The 19,008-nt window shown below is 41.7% G+C and overlaps 1 protein-coding gene across 7 annotated transcripts in view; it reads right to left on the reverse strand.

Annotated features, from left to right (window-relative positions):
- The window catches only part of MITF (melanogenesis associated transcription factor), a 230,901-nt gene that overhangs the window by 39,020 nt on the left and 172,873 nt on the right, over window positions 1-19,008 (reverse strand). The window lies entirely within an intron of this gene.

Below are 19,008 nucleotides of genomic sequence, written 5' to 3' on the forward strand. Positions count from 1 at the left end.
AACTCTTCTGTATAAAGTTATCCTCGGAATCCACAGGGATGGGTTTTAGGACCTCTGCAGATGGCAAAATCCAAGGATGCTCAAGTCCCTAACATAAAATGGCATAGTACTCTCAGAGAGATGAGCATTTTAAAAAAGGAAAATAAGTTTGTTATTATTATAAAAGTATGTTTGACCTGGTGGAATGGCAGGAGTCCTGGAGACCCCCAGGGTTCCTGGATGATACTTTGAGAAGCTCTGATCTGCCTGTAGCGTTGTATCCAGCCCATCCTAGCCATGCTATTGCCCACTGTGTTGGTGGTGTGTAACCAAGTCACTCACATTCAAAACACTAATAACCCTAATTTCTCATAGCATTGCTTTTGTTGTTGTTCAGTTGTTAAGTCATGTCCAACTCTGCAACCCCAACTACTGCAGCACACCAGGCCTCCCTGTGCCTCACTATCTCTCATAGTTTTCCCAAGTTTATGTCCATTGAATCAGTGATGATATCCAACCATCTCATCCTCTGCCACCCTCTTCTCCTTTTGCCTTCCATCTTTCCCAGCATCAGGGTCTTTTCCAATGAGTTGGTTGTTTGCACCAGATGGCCAAAGTATTGGAGTTTCAACTTCCACAACATTATTATGAGGCTCTATACTATAGTCTTTTGACTGCTTTATTTGGCCATGCTGTACAGCCTGTGGGATCTTAGCTCCCTGCCCAGGGATCAAACCCTCACCCCCTACTAGAAGCACAGAGTCCTAACCACTGGACCATCGGGGAAGTCTCTCCTTTCGCTATAGTAAAAGCCATATAAATGTAACGTTCTGTCTTCAACTGTCCTAAACCATAGATTTTTAGTTAGTGATTTCCCACTCATTCATTTTTAAACAGCCAAACAGGGATGCAAATGAAAACACGTGTCATTAAACATCGGTATGATTTCCTGGTAATTTTTTGTATGTTTTTGTCCTTCAAGCCAACTGTATTATGGAATTCAGATGCCAAAAATTGGGTATTGTTGAGCAGTTGAGGTGCAGACCACAAAATAAAGCTGGAATACTTCTCACTCTATCAAAACACCATACTTTATTGACATAACTTATATTTCACATAAGTTAGTATGGTAGCTATCTGGGTCAAGGGCAAAAATCCAATGGCTTTGAAACTTTTCTTTCTTCTTATTACTACTGTCTTTTTCCCTTTTTCCTTCCTTCATTCAGATCCTGAACTGATAGCAAAAGACTGGGAATGAATCACTTTCTAGCTGTCACCGTTTAGTCTCACCACTTCCCAGGTGACACTGACAGGCTATTTCCCATCAGTTTCATTCTAAAGAGACCCTGGAGCACATCAGTGTAAGAGAGTGCCTGCAGATACCATCAAACTGGCTGACAAAAGAATTCACCGGAGCAAAGAAAAAACCCCATCTGATTGATATCCACTGCACTTCGATTACCTCTACTATTTGTAGATCAGAATAAAATAAAATTGAGTGAATAGTCCCATAATTCTTTTACTTTATAATGGATTTTACTTTTTGAACAAGTCAACAAAACTTTCAGATTTCTCACTTTGTGTTTAGAGAGAGAATGTGTTCTTCTGTTCAGTAAGTAAAAGAAATATTAAAATGGATTATAATTCAATCAGATGCTATCCATTACCACCCCCAAGGGCTTCCTTGGTAGCTCAGCTGGTTAAGAATCTGCCTGCAATGCAGGAAACCCCGGTTCCATTCCTAGGTTGGGAAGATCCCCTGAAGAAGTGATAGGCTACCCATTCCAGTATTCTTGGGCTTCCCTGGTGGCTCAGACAGTAAAGAATCCATCTGCAATTGGAGAGACCTGGGTTATATGCCGGGATTGGGAAGATCCCCTGGCGGAGGGCATGGCAACCCACTCTAGTATTCTTGCCCTGAGAATTCCTGTGGACAGAGGAACCTGGCAGGCTACAGTCTATGGAGGCGCAAAGAGTTGGATATGACTGAGTGACTAAGCACAGACACCACAGCACCCCCCAAACCACTCTTCTCTTCATACTATTTTTACAGGACAATGTACAGAGATGGTCACTAATGTAATCATCATCCCTTAGAATATGATGAAACAGAACATTCTGAAACAGCTAGCATTCTGAAATGACTCACCCAAAGTCTTGCCCAGGGTCACGTATGAGAGGTGACAAGATTCTTTTCAGTCCCACAATTACAATATTACCATGAATGAAAACAACGGCCCAGAATGCAAGTTCTCATTCAGCAATGTTTTCACTGCAACCTGGACAACGTTCTCCTTAATAAAAAAGAAAGACAACAAGGACACAAATCCTGACCTAAGAGAGAAAAATCAAAACCATATGCAGACAAATGCAAATCCCAGAAGAGGGCATGGAGAAAAGGAACTCTCCTACACTGTTGCTGGAAAAGTAGATTGGTATACACACCACAGAGAACAGCATGGAGGTTTCTCCAACAACAACAAAAAAACACTAACAACAGAGCGGTCAGAAGATCCAGCAAAATTACTCCTGGGCATATATCCAGGAAAAAAGAAAACTCTAATTTTAAAAGATACATGCACCCCAAGGTTCGTGGTAGCACTATTTACAATAGTCAAGACATGGAAGCAACCTAAATGTCCATCAACAGATGAAGAGATAAAGATGTTGTATATATATACACAATGGAATATTACTCAGGCATTCAGTTCAGTTCAGTTCGGTCGTTCAGTCACGTCCAACTCTTTGTGACCCCGTGAATTGCAGCACTTCAGGCCTCCCTGTCCATCACCAACTCCCGGAGTTTACCCAAACTCATGTCCATTGACTTGATGATGCCATCCAACCATCTCATCCTCTGTCATCCCCTCCTCCTCCTGCCTTCAATGCCTGCATCAGGGTCTTTTCAAATGAGTCTATTCTTTGCACAAGGTGGCCAAAGTATTGGAGTTTCAGCTTCAATATCAGTCCTTCCAATGAACACCCAGGACTGGTTTCCTTTAGGATGGACTGGTTCAATCTCCTTTCAGTCCAAGGGACTCTCAAGAGTCTTCTCCAACACCACAGCTCAACAGCATCAATTCTTCAGCACTCAGCTTTCCTTATAGTCCAACTCTCACATCCATACATGACAACTAGAAAAACCACAGCCTTGACTAGACGGACCTTTGTTGGCAAAGTAATGTCTCTGCTTTTCAGTATGCTGTCTAGGTTGGTCATAACTTTCCTACCAAGGAGTAATCATCTTTTAATTTCATGGTTGCAGTCACCATCTCCAGTGGTTTTGGAGCCCCCAAAAATAAAGTCTGCCACTGTTTCCACTGTTTCCCCGTCTATTTCCCAGGAAGTGATGGGACCAGATGCCATGATCTTAGTTTTTTAAATGTTGAATTTTAAGCCAACTTTTTCACTCTCCTCTTTCACTTTCATCTAGACACTCTTCAATTCTTCTTCAATTTCTGCCATAAGGGTGGTGTCATCTGCATATCTGAGGTTATTGATATTTCTCCCAGCAATCTTGATTCTAGCTTGTGCTTCATCCAGTCTAACGTTTTTCATGATGTACTCTACATATAAGCTAAATAAGCAGGGTGACAATATACAGCCTTGATGTACTCCTTTTCCTATTTGGACGCAGTCTGTTGTTCCATGTCCAGTTCTAACTGTTGCTTCCTGACTTGCATATTGGTTTCTCAAGAGGCAGGTCAGGCGGTCTGGTATTCTCATCTCTTTCAGAATTTTCCACAGTTTGTTGTGATCCACAAAGTCAAAGGTTTTGGCATAGTCAATAAAGCAGAAATAGATGTTTTTCTGGAACTTTCTTGCTTTTTTGATGATCCAGCGGATGTTGGCCATTTGATCTCTGGTTCCTCTGCCTTTTCTAAAACCAGCTTGAACATCTGAAAGTTCACAGTTCACATATTGCTGAAGCCTGACTTAGAAAATTTGAGCATTACTTTACTAGCGTGTGAGATGAGTGCAATTGTGTAGTAGTTTGAGCATTCTTTGGTATTGCCTTTCTTTGGGATTGGAATGAAAACTGACATTTGCCAGTCCTGTGGCCAATGTTGAGTTCTTCAAATTTGCTGACATACTGAGTACAGCATTTTCACAGCATCATCTTTTAGGATTTGAAATAGCTCAACTGTAATTCCATCACCTCCACTAGCTTTGTTCATAGTGATGCTTCCTAAGGCCCACTAGACTTCACATTCCAGGATGTTTAGCTCTTGGAGAGTGATCACACCATCATGATTATCTGGGTCGTGAAGATCTTTTTTGTACAGTTCTGTGTATTCTTGCCACCTCTTCTTAATACCTCTGCTTCTGTTAGGTCCATATCATTTCTGTCCTTTATCAAGGCCATCTTTGCATGAAATGTTCTCTTAGATTCTCTAATTTTCTTGAAGAGATCTCTAGTCTTTCCCATTCTATTTTTTCCTCTATTTCTTTGCACTGATCACTGAGCCACTCAGGCATTACAAAGAATAATATAATGCCACAACCAGCAATATGGATGGACCTAGAGTTTATCATACTAAGTAAGCTGAGAAACACAAACACCACATAGTATCAGTTATATGTGCTAAGTCACTTCAGTCATGCCTGACTCTGTGTGACCCCATGGACTATAGCCTGCTAGGCTCCTCTGTTCACAGGATTCTCCAGGCTAGAACACTGGAATAGGTTGCCACTTCCTTCTCCAGGGGATCTTCCCACACCAGGGATTGAACCCATGTCTCTTATATTTCTTGCATTGGCAGGTGGGCTCTTTACCACTAGCACCACCTGGGAAGCCGTTATCACCTATATGAGGAATCTAAAAAAAAAGATACAAATGAGTATATTTAAAAGACAGAAAACAGATTCTCAGACATGGGAAACAAACTTACGGTCTTCCAAAAAGAAAAGCAAGGGTTTGGGGGCATAAATCAGGAGTTTGGGATTAACAGAAACACACAACTATACATGAAACAGATAAACAACAAAGTCCTACTGTACAGCACAGCGACCTATATTCAATATCTTGTAATAACCTATAATGGAACAGAATTTGAAAAAGAATATACACATATATTCTTTTTCAGATTTTTCTTTCTTGTACAGCTGAAACTAATACAGCACTGTAAATCAGCTACACTTCAATTTTTAAAAATCATATGCAAAAAAAAAAAATCAGTACTTAAATAAGTGATTACAGTTGATATAGCCAGGTCTTCTTCCCTATCACAGAGATCTGCCCACCAGCCCAATTAGGCCTGCTCTCTGCTTTTGCATGGCCTAAACACTAAGAATAGATTTTTACAGTTTTAACTGGCTGAAAATCATGAAAAGAAGAATGATATTTCATGATACATGAGAATTTTATGAAATCCAAATTTCAATGTCCATAAATAAAGTTTGCTTGGCACACAGCCCCTTCCATTCGTTGACATGTTGTCCACGGCTGCTCCCACACTATAGCAGCGGAGCCCACGTGGCTCCTAGCCTAAAATATCTACTATCTGGGTTTTTGGAGAAAATGTCAATTCTTGCTCTGTAAGAAAGTTTTACCAATCTAGAATTCAGTTTTCCTACTATGTTGAAGCTTCAGCAAGATTTGAAGAATGAGGTGATTTTTTTCAAAAGAGAAATTCAATATGTATAAATAATTTTATAGTTGTTTTTCCAAATAACTGGACAAAAGAACAGAGGATATGCTTAATTATCCCTATTTTAAAGGCTATAAAACACAAACTCTAAAAGGAAAAGTGAAAAGGCTCGCCAGGGTTAGAAAACAACCTCAGGGCCTTGCCTCCTGTGTCCAGTAACAAATGATGGAACCCCTTCACTGCTGATCAATTTCCATCAAGGACTTGAACCAAGTAAAGAGACAAAGATAAAACTACATCCAGAAGTGTACTCCGATATCCTATGCATGCAAAAATATGCATGAGTTTATATTGCATTGTTTTTGATCTGCACAGTTTAACACCACTTCCTGGCTTACTACTCTGTAGGCTCTCTGAATTCAGACGGATGCGTAGTAAATGTGCGCATGAGGAATGGTAAGCAAATCTATTTTTCTAAAACTGTGATGTTGTAACAGAATAAAGTGGACTGACCTACCAAAAGTTCCTAGCAAGCTTCTTATCCTAAACCAATGACCTATAAAATACAGGACTTACTCTAAACTGCAAAGTGGGCATGCTTGGTATTTAGGAAAAACAATATTCAGCAGTCTTTAAAAAAAAAAAAAGGAAGTATGACTGTAAGAAAACTCATAGTATATATATTATTTGTTCTCTCTCAGACTAAAATAAACCTAAGGTCTGAGTATTAAAAGAACATCAAGTGTTTATCTCAGCCAAATAGAAATATGAGAGATTAAAGGGTGGCAGCCATCTGCCTGCAGAGTATGAATAATCCCAGGTTAAAAACACCACTTACAGAATCAAATTCTATAGGAGAAGCAGCAAGACCCAATAAACTTAATCCATTACTCACTTTAAGAGAAAACCATGCATTTACAGGTCCTGCATTCTGAGGACCATATAAATCATTATGCACGGTTATATCGTATTAAATATAGCAGGATTTTTTTTAAAACACAGAAAACAGAATTAGCATTCATTCAATCACAACTGTGTACCATGTACCTGATGCTGTGCATTTTATATTCACTCCTAGCTCAGGTCAATTTAAAATAAAGCTCAGAAATCTCTTGGATAGCTTATGAAGTATTCTTGAAAGCTTCTTCTCACAATTTTTTACAATCATATGATGACAACTGATTAAATACAGAAGGAACTATAGACTCTTCAGATTTTCACAGGTTTAACCTCTTATATTGAATTGCTACTATTCAGAGTATACCCAATTGTCCTCTCGCCAAACACAAAAAAGAACTAAATATAGGGTTGGGTGCAAGTCTTCATGCCTAAATAAATCATTTAGGATCTTATTAAGTGCTGTGTGATTCTGTAGGTCTAGGTAGGGCCCAGGACCCTGCATTTCTAATAAGCTCCCAGGGAAGTCTACCCTGCTGGTCGATAAACCACACCACACCCTGAGCGCAAGGCTTTAACACATTTTCACCTCAACTTCTGCTCCCATCAAAAGAGTTATATCTTCACCATTCACTCACCAAATACTGTCTACCAGCCAGATGCCAGGCAACTGTCTTCATTAGACACAGGCTGTTCAGGGGCAAGACTCACCCAGAAGGTGACATGTAAGTACAGGTCTATAGTTGGGGAAAGAGAATGAGCTAGGAGATGGGTGGAAAGAGCAATCCAGCAAAGTACAAAAGTCCTCAGGTGTGAACAAGCCTCTCGTGTTCAGGGAAGAGTAAGGAGGCTCTTCACACACACTTTCCTTGGCTGCTTCTTGACAGGGTTTGACATTTGCCTGGGTTTTCTCCTGCCCCGCCTCTTTCATCATTTCTTCCCAGTGGCCTTTGCTAGTTTTCTCCTCTTCTCTCCTTCTTAAATGTCAGAGCACCCTAGGGTTCACAGCTTGACTTCCTCTCTCTGGAAGCACAGCCCTGGTGACGAGCCAGGCTCCTGGATTTAAACACCTGGTTCAGATGTCCTGAACTCCACAGTCACCTCCACCAGCCTACTCCATTGAGAGGACTGCAGACATCCTCCCCTCCCAATCAGCTCCTGCCATGCTCTTCTCCATCTTAGTAGATGGCAATCCCATTCTTCCATTATGTCGAAACATATGAAAGTAAAATAAATAAATAACCTTCATCTGGTTCAGCCTAGCTGCTCATTTCCAAAACTGTGGTCAACTTCATCATCTTCAATTCATTTCTTTCCTTCACACCCTACATCCAATCCATCAAGAGGCACTGGTTTTCTTTTTAGGATATATCTCAAATGTAACTAATTTTCATCATCTCTACTGTTACCACTTGATCTAGGCCATCATCATTTCACATTTGGGTGACTGAAAAGCCTCTTGACTCTTCCACCTACAATGTGCTCTCTTGCAGCCTATGTTCAATATACTGTGTGATCCTTGTAAAACATGTCAGATCATACTATTCCTGTGCACAAAGAACCCCTCTCCAATGGCTCCCTATTTATCTCTGAGGAAAATAAAACTCCTTACAATGGCCTGCTGCTGCTAAGTCGCTTCAGTCGTGTCCGACTCTGTGCGACCCCATAGATGGCAGCCCACCAGGCTCCCCCGTCCCTGGGATTCTCCAGGCAAGAACACTGGAGTGGGTTGCCATTTCCTTCTCCAATGCATGAAAGTGAAAAGTGAAAGTGAAGTCGCTCAGTCGTGTCCGACCCTCAGCAACCCCATGGACTGCAGCCTTCCAGGCTTCGCCATCCATGGGATTTTCCAGGCAAGAGTACTGGAGTGGGGTGCCATTGGTCTACAAGTCCCTAAACCAGAGCTGTCCACGGGCTTGTTAGACATGCTCATTCTTGGGCTCCACACCAGAAGTGATGGATCAGTATTTCTGAGCGAGGATCAGAAATTGATGTTTTACCAAGCTCTCCCAGTAGATTCTTATCCACAACAAAGTTTGAAGACTCCAGCCCACTGTGCCCATCTACCCCTCCATCCTGGGGTCATTTCTCTCTGATCTTATCTCCCATAACCATCTCAAGAATTTAGAAACCCCAATCCCCTCCCCACCAGTGGCCCCCACCCACCCCTATCCTGTTCTCTGTGTCCAGAACATGGCCTGGCACATAGTAGGAGCTCAGCAAATATGTAGAGAATCGATGAGTGGAGGCAGTGGGGCTGAAATGCATGAATGAGGGGAGAGACTAGAAAACTAAGGACAAAGGGCATCAGACTGTTTAGGGCCTCAGACAGGTTGGAGGTTAGGGTCCTGGCAGATTCTGGAAAAGTCCTGAGAGAACGGAGAAGTGGCAGACTGATTTTCTTCTTGACTAATTCAGAAAACCCTGGAGGAAATGTCTCCAAGCCAGGCAGATGATTCACAGTGCACCTCCCTAATCTGAGTTACAAAACTTCCTTTTCTGTGAAGGCAGACCCAAAGACTGCCAACTCTTATAGCTCTTATTCATGATGCTTAGGGCCCTGAATGTCTAACACACATGGCCAAGAGCCTGGACATTTGTCTCTATCTCTAGCTTCCTTCATAGCTCAGTCGGTAATCTGCCCGCAATGCAAGAGACCCCAGTTCGATTCCTGGGTCAGGAAGAGCCACTGGAGTAGGGATAGGTTACCCACTCCAGTATTCTTGGGCTTCCCTTGTGGCTCAGCTGGTAAAGAATCTGTCTGCAATGCGGGAGACCTGGGTTCAGTCCCTGGATTGGGAAGATCCCTTGCAGAAGGGAATGGCAATCCACTCCAATATTCTTGCCTGGGGAATCCCAAAGAGAGTAGCCTGGCGGGCAACAGTCCGTGGGGGTTGCAAAAAGTCAGACACAACTGAGTGACTAACACTTTACTGCAGTATTCTGGCCTGGAGAGTTCCATGGATGGTACAGTCCATGGGGTTGGAAAGAGTCAGACACGACTGAGCAACTTTCACTACACTGTAGACCTCTTGATAAGTCACAATTAAGGCAGAAGTCCTGAAGATGGTGGTCCATGGGCATAGTCCACAGGTATGGCTTAATGGCCTACAGACTATTTAATCAAAAATTGGGAGTTTTCATACTAAAATTGGACGTCTGGTTTCTCTGAATATAAAGACCTAATGGCACCCCACTCCAGTACTCTTGCCTGGAAAATCCCATGGACAGAGGAGCCTGGTAGGCTGCAGTCCATGGGGTCGCGAAGAGTGCGACACGACTAAACAACTTCACTTTCACTTTTCACTTTCATGCATTGGAGAAGGAAATGGCAACCCGCTCCAGTGTTCTTGCCTGGAGAATCCCAGGGACGGGGGAGCCTGGTGGGCTGCCATCTATGGGGTCGCACAGAGTCGGACACGACTGAAGCAACTCAGCAGCAGCAGCAGCAGCAGCGGCAATGAACAACCACACAGTGGGCCAGTAGGGGGCAGAGTTGAGAAGCAGCTGCCTTCCTTTGATGTGACTTGCTCTTCATTTTGCCACATTCTTGTTCAGTCACTAAGCTGCGTCCACCTCTTTGTGACCTCATGGACTGCAGCACACCAGGGTTCCCTGTCCTTTACTATCTCCTGGAGCTTGTTCAAACGCATGTCCATTGAGTTGACAGTGCCATCCAACTATCTCATTCTCTGTCGCCCCCTTCTCCTGACTTCAATCCTATTCCCAGCATCAGGGTCTTTTCTAATGAGTCAGCTCTTCGCATCAGGTGGACAAAGTATTGGAGCTTCAGCTTCAGCATGAGTCCTTCCAGTGAACATTCAGGGTTGATTTCCTTTAGGATTGACTGGTTTGATCTCCCTGCTGTCTAAGGGACTCTGAAGAGTCTTCTCCAGCACCATAGTTCGAAAGCATCAATTCTTCAGCACTCAGCCTTTTTTATGGTCCAACTCTCACATCCCATACATGACTACTGGAAAAAAACCACAGGTTTGCCTATACAGACATTTGTCAGCATAGTGCTGTCTCTGCTTTTTAATATTCTATCTAGGTTTGTAATAGCTTTTTCCCAAAGAGCAAGTGTCTTTTAATTCTGTGGTTGCAGTCACCATCTGCAGTGATTTTGGAGTCCAAGAAAATAAAATCTGCCACTGCTTCCACTTTCTTCTCATCTATTTTCTGTGAAGTGATGGGACCAGATGCCATGATCTTCATTTTTTGAATGTTGAGTTTTAAGCCAGATTTTTCACTCTCCTCTTTCATTTTCATCAAGAGGTTCTTTAGTTCCTCCTCGCTTTCTGCCATTAGAGAAGTATCATCTGCATATCTGAGGTTGCTGATATTTCTCCCGGCAATCTTGATTCCAGTTTGTGATTCTTCCAGCCCAGCATTTCTCATGATGTACTCTGCATATAAGTTAAATAAGCAGAGTGACAGTATACAGTCTTGACATACTCCTTTCCCAATTTGGAACCAGTCTGTTGTTCTATGTGCAGCTCTAACTGTTGCTTCTTGACCTGCATACAGGTTCCTCAGGAGGCAGGTAAGGCGGTCTGGTATTCCCATATCTTTAAGAATTTTCCACAGTTTGTTGTGATCCACATAGTCAAAGGCTTTCAGGTATTCAGTGAAGCACAAGTAAATGTCTTTCTGGAATTCCATTGCTTTTTCTATAGTCCAACATATGTTGGCAATTTGATCTCTGGTTATCACTCCTTATTCTGATATTTAAAATGGCCCTGATTTACTCGTTAATTTGCTTGACTCCTGAAGGCATTTAAATTGGCAAACTTCCTTAGCCTTTCACATTCCATATTCCAGGAGGTAGTCCCAAATCCGATGAAATGATGGTAGCATAAGTGGGACTAGAATACACTAAATGAACAATCTCATATGATACAGGTGAGAAAATGAATTGATACTAAGTTTTTAAAAGCACACGATCATCTAGCAATTCACATTTTACACGACTTTTCTAAGGCAATCATCAGATATAAGGGCAAAGATTTAAGAACAGAGAGGTCCAGCAGAGCATTACCTTAAAAAGAAGACGGCAAATTACTGCCTTAGGACCCACTGCCTATTTTTGTAAATGAAGTTTTAGTGGGACATAGCCACACTCATTAATTTACATATAGTCTACAACTGTTTTCAAGCTATTACAATACTAGACTGGAGTTGGGTAATAGACCTTACATCCTTCAAAGCATACGGTATTTACTACCTGGCCCTTTAAAGAAAGTGTGCCAACCACTAATCTCAAATAACAAAATATTGGAAATTAATATCAATACAAAGCAATGCATTCAAGTAATTATGAGGGAGCTATATGAGTTCAAGGTTCCTCAACCTCAGCACTACTGATGCTATTGCCAAGTACTTCTTTGCTGTGGGGCTGTATGTGTATTACAGAGTATTTAGCAACATCCTTGGCCTCTGTGCAGTGTATTCCAATGGAACCATTTCCTCAACACTGGTTGTAACATTCAAAAATGTCTCCAAACATTCTAAATGTCCTTAGGGTGAGGGGGGAATTGCCCTCAAATAGATGGACACAATATAGACAGTGAAATGTGTTTATAAAACTATTTAATGAGAGGAAAAGTTTATCATATAAGTAGGAACACAAAACAAGTTAGAATCACTACCTACTCTGTGACCCTAAACTGAATTAAAGATGCTTTCATTACATATGCACACACACACACACACACACAAACCAGTTACAAATTATTCAACAAAAATCTTCATCATGACTATCTCAGGATGATTAAAGTATAGATGACTGTTATCTTATTGGTTTTTAAAAATATTTTCTATTATGTCACACAGAGTCAGACACGACTTTGCAACTGAACAACAACTACAATATTGTACATGATGATAATTTTGTAATTAAGAAAAAAAATCTATAAATTCCACAAAAATTAAAGTTTGTGGATCTGGACAAATAAAAATATATTCAGGCAGAATTTCTCTACTAAAAATTTTGAAAACCAGAAATAAACTCATGAAGGCATTATGTAATGATGAAATCTGCCTCATTTCAACTGTTTTCTTTAAATACTAGATTAGATTAAGAAGACCCTGCTACTTTTGAAATTTTTGGTCTAACAATCAAGCCCAGACTGTTTCAGTCTGTACAATGTCTGACACATTTTTACGGTTTTCTAAAGGGCTGCAATTACGTGATTGCGTGGTGTTCTTATAATAAGAGCTCATTGTAAGGACTGTCCAGCTGCCCCCACCCCAATGGGAATTGTGAGTGCCGCATTCCACGTGTTATAACTTTTTTTTATGCCCCAGTTTAGCACTGCCTCCAAATTGCAGACGCCTTTTTGTTTCAGCATTTCTCCCCCTAAATGCCCCTATTGTTTGCAGTTTATCGGGTATTAGAGATCATTACGGCACAAGCGGCAAAACTCTTTTTGAGAAGGACAGACACTCTTTAAGAAACTGGCAGTGGTCAAGTTTGACAGAGATGAAAACATTGCCCTAGGCCTAAGCAAAAGGTCAGCCAGAAATGAGAGCTGAACGCTGCCGGTTTGAAGGTCAAGTCCACACGAGCTGAAAGCTGGCAAAAAGCAGCCGCCTCATAATAACACGGACTTCAGGGCCTGGATCATGAGACCAAGGAGGTCCTCCTGGTTTTTGAGGAAATGCACTGTGTTGGGCAATTCCTAAGACCTCTTGTACACATTATGTGATAAGCGAATTCCAGTCTAGAATGAACAACTCCAACAATTGATAGCAGCAGCTCACAAGTACTTTCTGACTGAGAGTTTTATGTGCAGGTGCGTTATAACTACCCCACCAAACAACCTAGCCATTCGTTCAACTAGCATTTACGGAGGCTCAGAGGATAAAGCAGCCACTAAGGCAGAACTCCTGACCCCACAAAAGCCATACTGCAGCTGGAGAAGCAAAGACAAACACGATGGCAACAAGTCAACAAAGAAAGAAGAACTTCACACAGCGATTCAAGTACTAAGCAGAAAAGATAAAGTAAGCCACTTGGAGAAAAGAAGGCTACTCTGCAGTGGGGACATTCCAGCTGAAACTCAAATGATGGGAAGGAACCAGGTATGTTGAGAGTCAGAGGTGCTTAAACCTGAGCTGGAAGTAGCTTGGCATCTTGGACGAATAAGAATAACATCAATATCCAAGGCCGAGGGGCTGGAGCAGTGACTAGGTCAGCACATAAACTGAGACAGGTGGTCGGGGCCAGATATTATAGAGCTTTGTAGGCCTCAGAAAGGAATTTGATTTTTCTTCTCTGCTACTTATGAGAAGGTTTGGGGAGATTTTAGGCACAGAAGTGACAAGACTTGATGAACATTTGTAAAATATCAGTCATGTGATTACATGGATGTAAAGGAACAGTGGACACAGGAGGAATAATCAGGAGGCTCCTATACCTACAGAGCCTCTGGATGAAAGTGAAAGAGGAGAGTGAAAAAGTTGGCTTAAAGCTCAACATTCAGAAAACGAAGATCATGGCATCTGGTCCCATCATTTCATGGCAAATAGATGGGGAAACAATGGAAACAGTGACAGACTTTATTTTTCTGGGCTCCAAAAGCACTGCAGATGGTGACTACAGCCATGAAATTAAAAGACGCTTGCTCCTTGGAAGAAAAGTTATGACCAAACTAGACAGCGTATTAAAAGGCAGAGACATTACTTTACCAACAAAGGTCTGTCTAGTCAAAGCTATGGTTTTTCCAGTCATCAGGTACGGATGTGAGAGTTGGACTATGAAGAAAGCTGAGTGCCAAAGAACTGATGCTTTTGAATTGTGATGTTGGAGAAGATTCTTGAGAGTCCCTTGGACTGCAAGGAGAGCCAACCAGTCCATCCTAAAGGAAATCAGTTCTGAATATTCACTGGAAGGACTGATGCTGAAGCTGAAACTCCAATATTTTGGCCACCTGATGCGAAGAATGGACTCATTTGAAAAGACCCTGATGCTGGGAAAGATTGAAGGTGCGAGGACTAGGGCATGACAGAGGATGAGATGGTTGGATGGCATCACCAACTCAATGGACATGAGTTTGAGTAAGCTCTGGGAGTTGGTGATGGACAGGGAAGCCTGGTGTGCTGCAGTCCATGGGGTCGCAAAAGTCAGACACGACTGAGCAACTGAACTGAATACCTACAACAACAAATAGCTACATGTCAAACTTCCCAGGTGCCTCAGTGGTAAAGAATCTGCCTGCCAATGCCACAGACATAGGTTCAATTCCTGGGTCAGGAAGATCCCCTGGAGAAGGAGATGGCAACCCACTCCAGTATTCTTGTCTGGGAAATCCCACAGATGGAGGAGTCTGGCGAGCTACAGTCCATGGGATCGCAAAAGAGTCGGATGTGACTTAGCGAATTTATTACAACAGTAGCTCCCTATAGTTGATGATACCTTGGACTCATTAGGATACAGTTGGATATGAGATACATGAGCTGCTACCTCTTGTCTCCAGCTGCTTCTTGGCTTCCATCAAATCTAAGAATAAAGAACTTTCTTACACAATGCTATGAAAGGTCTCATATCAACATGGAAAGTAATTATACATGCTGTACATGGTGGCAGAATACCCCACGTACACCTGGTTGGAACACACAAGCTAATGTATGGCCAACGGTCAGTGCAATGGAGAAAGGCAGCCTTGTCTTATATCTGGCTAAAATCTCAGAGAGATTCAACCTCAAATCCTAGGCAAGTTGCTTAAATGCTGTGAACCTCAGTTTTTCTATCTATAAAATAGGTTCACAAATACTACCCACCTAGTAGTTGATCATTTTGTTGATTAGTTTAAGTGATAAAATGCATGAGAAGTGCTTAGCATGTAGAAAGTGATCAATAAATTAATAACGCTCTCCATTATTATTAGTCCTGGATTTTTTTGTTTTCACATTCAAGTAGATCAGTGTTAGATCATTTAACTCATCTGGCTCAAAAGAAAAGAAAGAAAGAAAGAAAGAAAAAGCCACCTGGAAGGAGAAGTGAAGTGTTTGTCACTCAGTTATGTCCAACTTTCTGTGATCCCATGGACTGTAGCCCACTAGGCTCCTCTATCCGTGGGATTCTCCAGGCAAGAATACTTGAGAGGGTTGCCATTCTCTTCTCCAGGTGGAGAGGGCAAAAAGGAGGGGGCAGTCCAGCCTCTTTCAGGTATCCTTTTATCTTTTTCTGATTCAAATATCACTGATGGATGCCAAAGGTAAGATTAAAAGAGGAGAAATAAGAATCTGGGAGCACTGGACATTTGCTGACTGGAGTATCATACAGAAGGCTCTGTGAAATCTTTTTTTCTCTCCCACTTCCAAAGGCGTTAGCTCAAGTACTCTTTCTTAATTGGGGCCTCAGGGAAAGTGGAAACCCCTAAACATTATATGAAAACTTTTGGCTACGATTTTTCTAGAAGAGGTCTAACAAGAAAACATATAAAGATGAAATTACATATATAATTTGCAGGTAAGAAGGAGATATATACAGAAAACAAGATGACCCATTAGTTGAAAACCGTTGAAGCTAAGTGGTGAGTATATAAGGGGCTCATTATATTATTCTCTGCTTTTATTTAAGTTTGAATCAATCTATCTGCATTCATACAGCACAAAGAAATGTACATACCTGATACATCATTTGTACTCATTTTCTATAAAAAGAAAAGTCCTATGGTAGCATATTTACTAAGCAAGCACTTGGTCAATCTATTGATCAGTCTGATATACCTTAAGCTTAAATGTCTGCTGTTTTCTGCTTGCCATTCTGGATCTTTGCCTGAAGCTTTCTTCTAAGGGAGCTAACTCGACATTCAATGAGTAGATCATGGATTCACCATGAACCAGTCATTCCTCTATAGTGCCGTCATCCTGAGCACCTCTGGGAGAAACATTTTGTTAACAGAGCAAGCTGGATCTGCCTGTGCAGTATTCTCACTGACTTATATTTTAGCCAAAAATGAAATGTTTTAAAATTAACTTGTGTGTGTGCTCAGCTGTGTCTGACTCTTTGTGACCCCATGGACTGTAGCCTGCCGGGTTCCTCTGTCTGTGGGATTTTCCGGGCAAGAATACTGCAATGGGCTGCCATTTCCTCCTCCAGGGGATGTTCTCTTAACTTGTGCAGAGGGAACAAAACTCAAACCATACCCTTTTTAGTCAAACTTAGGACTACCTCTTTCAAACCAAATGGCCAGTGGTCTACATTTGTGTCATAGAAGAAAAAAAAAAAAAAACAAACAGGCAACTGAAACTTGAACTATATTTAGGAGGAACTGTATTTTCCTCCTTAGAAAAAAGTTCAATTGCCAAAAAAAAGATTTATCACACTCTACAATGCAAACTCTCAGAGGGATTTAAAATTTGTTACAAAACCATAACAATGTATAAAGATGGGACATATCTATACAAAACCAATACTGTAACTGAGATAGCCCAATGTGAATTTCTTTGGGTGACAAAACAATGGATAAAATGGATAAGGAGGAAAGGGACGAAATACTTCTTTCGAGAACAGAAATGGGAATTTTGAAAAGAGGAAAGAATATGAGAATATACTGGGGTTTCTCAAAACAAAGAAAGACTATTAAAAAGTGAAAATGAAGTAATTATTGAGCACTCACATGGGGTAGTTTGGTCACTAAGTTGTATCTGAATCTTGTGTTTGTCCATGGGACTTCCCATGCAAGAATACTGGAGGGGATTGCCATTTCCATCTCCAGGGGATCTTTCCGACCCAAGGATTGAACCTATGTCTCCTACATTGCAGGTGGATTCTTTACCAATTGAGCCACCAAGGAAGCCCTATATATCCAAGCCCTGTCTATATACCACGTATATACCAGGGAGCATTCGTATATCAGGTGATTCACCTAAGATTTTTCAACAGATTTCCTTATTTAATCTTCACTACAGCCCTATGAGATAAGGGCTGTTATTATTTCCGTTTTAGGGGAAACGGCTACCCACTCCCGTATTCTGGCCTGGAGAATTCCATGGACTGTATAGTCCACGGGGTCACAAAGAGTCAGACACAACTGAGGGATAAGAAATCTGAGGCTGACTCCCAACCACTACACTAAATACTACTATGTGCTGAGTTATCTGCAGAATTTATATTTCAGCATAGTAGCATTGATTGTGAAACTATAGCATGTGAAACTGTAGCTTTGTAGGATGCTTTTCTCTTGAAAACCTGATTTCACACTTTCATTATAAATAAGCTTCTCTTTAACATATGATGATCGCCTGCATGGACGCTAGGCCAATGTTCGACCTGATTCCTAAGTGAATAGAATGAAAACTGAATTTTACAGCATAGAGTAAAGGGAAAATTTCTTATGGGAAAGCTGCCTCAGTACTTGGAATAATTAAAGGGTTGATGCTGCTTCCTTTCCTTCTTCCTTTTCTGGCGGGAGGTGGGGGGATGTGTGCAGGAACGGGGGAGGAGGGGTTGGCAGGCAAAAAGAATCTTTCAGACTCAAAAGGAATTTTTGTTAATCAAAAGCATCTGTATCATGGGATTTTTAAAGGAAAGGTTAAAACAGTGTACAGTATAGTGACTGATGTCTTTTATAAGAAAGAAAATGAGCCACTGTTATCACTGAAATGCCAGTTGCCATATACCTAATTATAAACCCGTATCAGGAGAAAAAAAAGTTAGGGAAGAGAAGTGTGCAGATTACTCTGATTAAATGGCCCAATGCACTATCTGGTTTGGAAAAAAAAAGAAAGGCAATGGGTTAGTCAGTTCCCCAAAGTCTGTATCTTACATGTAGTAGAGAGAAAGAGGGATCTATCCTAATGCGAAAGTAACCCCGTCATTCCTCTCCTCAGCTTACAAACGGAGGGTTAGGGTGGGGACAGAGGAAAGGGAAACCCACACACAAATGTACACATTTTTAGATGGTCCAACCCTTGATAACAGTGGTTTTCAACCACAAGCGATTTTTCCTTTTGAGGAACATTTGGGAATGTCTGGAGACATGCCTAGTTGTCACAGCTGGACAGGGGGTGGCTGCTACTGGCATCTAATAGGTAGAGACCAGCGATGATGCTAATATGCTGCAGCGCGCAAGACAGCCCTTGACAACAGAGAATGACCTGGCCCCAATCCCAATATTGGAGAAGCCCTACGCTAACAGATGCTGTATCGATTCACCACCCCAAACCTCTGAGGGTAGACTTCATTAAAAAAAGGGCAACAAACCAGTCAAGCCAAAGGAATAGTGTAGCTATGTCATAAACAACTGACGTGCTTTCTTCGTGTTCCTGCGTTTCAAGCATGCGTGCGTACTAAGTCTCTTTAACTGTGTCCAACTCTGCGATCCTATAGACTATACCCCGCCAGGCTCCTCAGTCCATGGGATTCTCCAGGCAAGAATACTGGAGTGGGTTGCCGTGCCCTCCTACAGGGGATCTTCCCAACCCAGGGATCAAACCCATGTTTCCTATGTCTCCCGCATTGGCAGGCAGGTTCTTTACCACTAGTGCCATCTGGGAAGTCCATCTGAGTTTCAAAGTCAACAGTTATTTTACG

The sequence above is a fragment of the Capra hircus genome, chromosome 22 (genome assembly GCF_001704415.2).
Source record: "Capra hircus breed San Clemente chromosome 22, ASM170441v1, whole genome shotgun sequence".
Classification (NCBI taxonomy): domain Eukaryota; kingdom Metazoa; phylum Chordata; class Mammalia; order Artiodactyla; family Bovidae; genus Capra; species Capra hircus.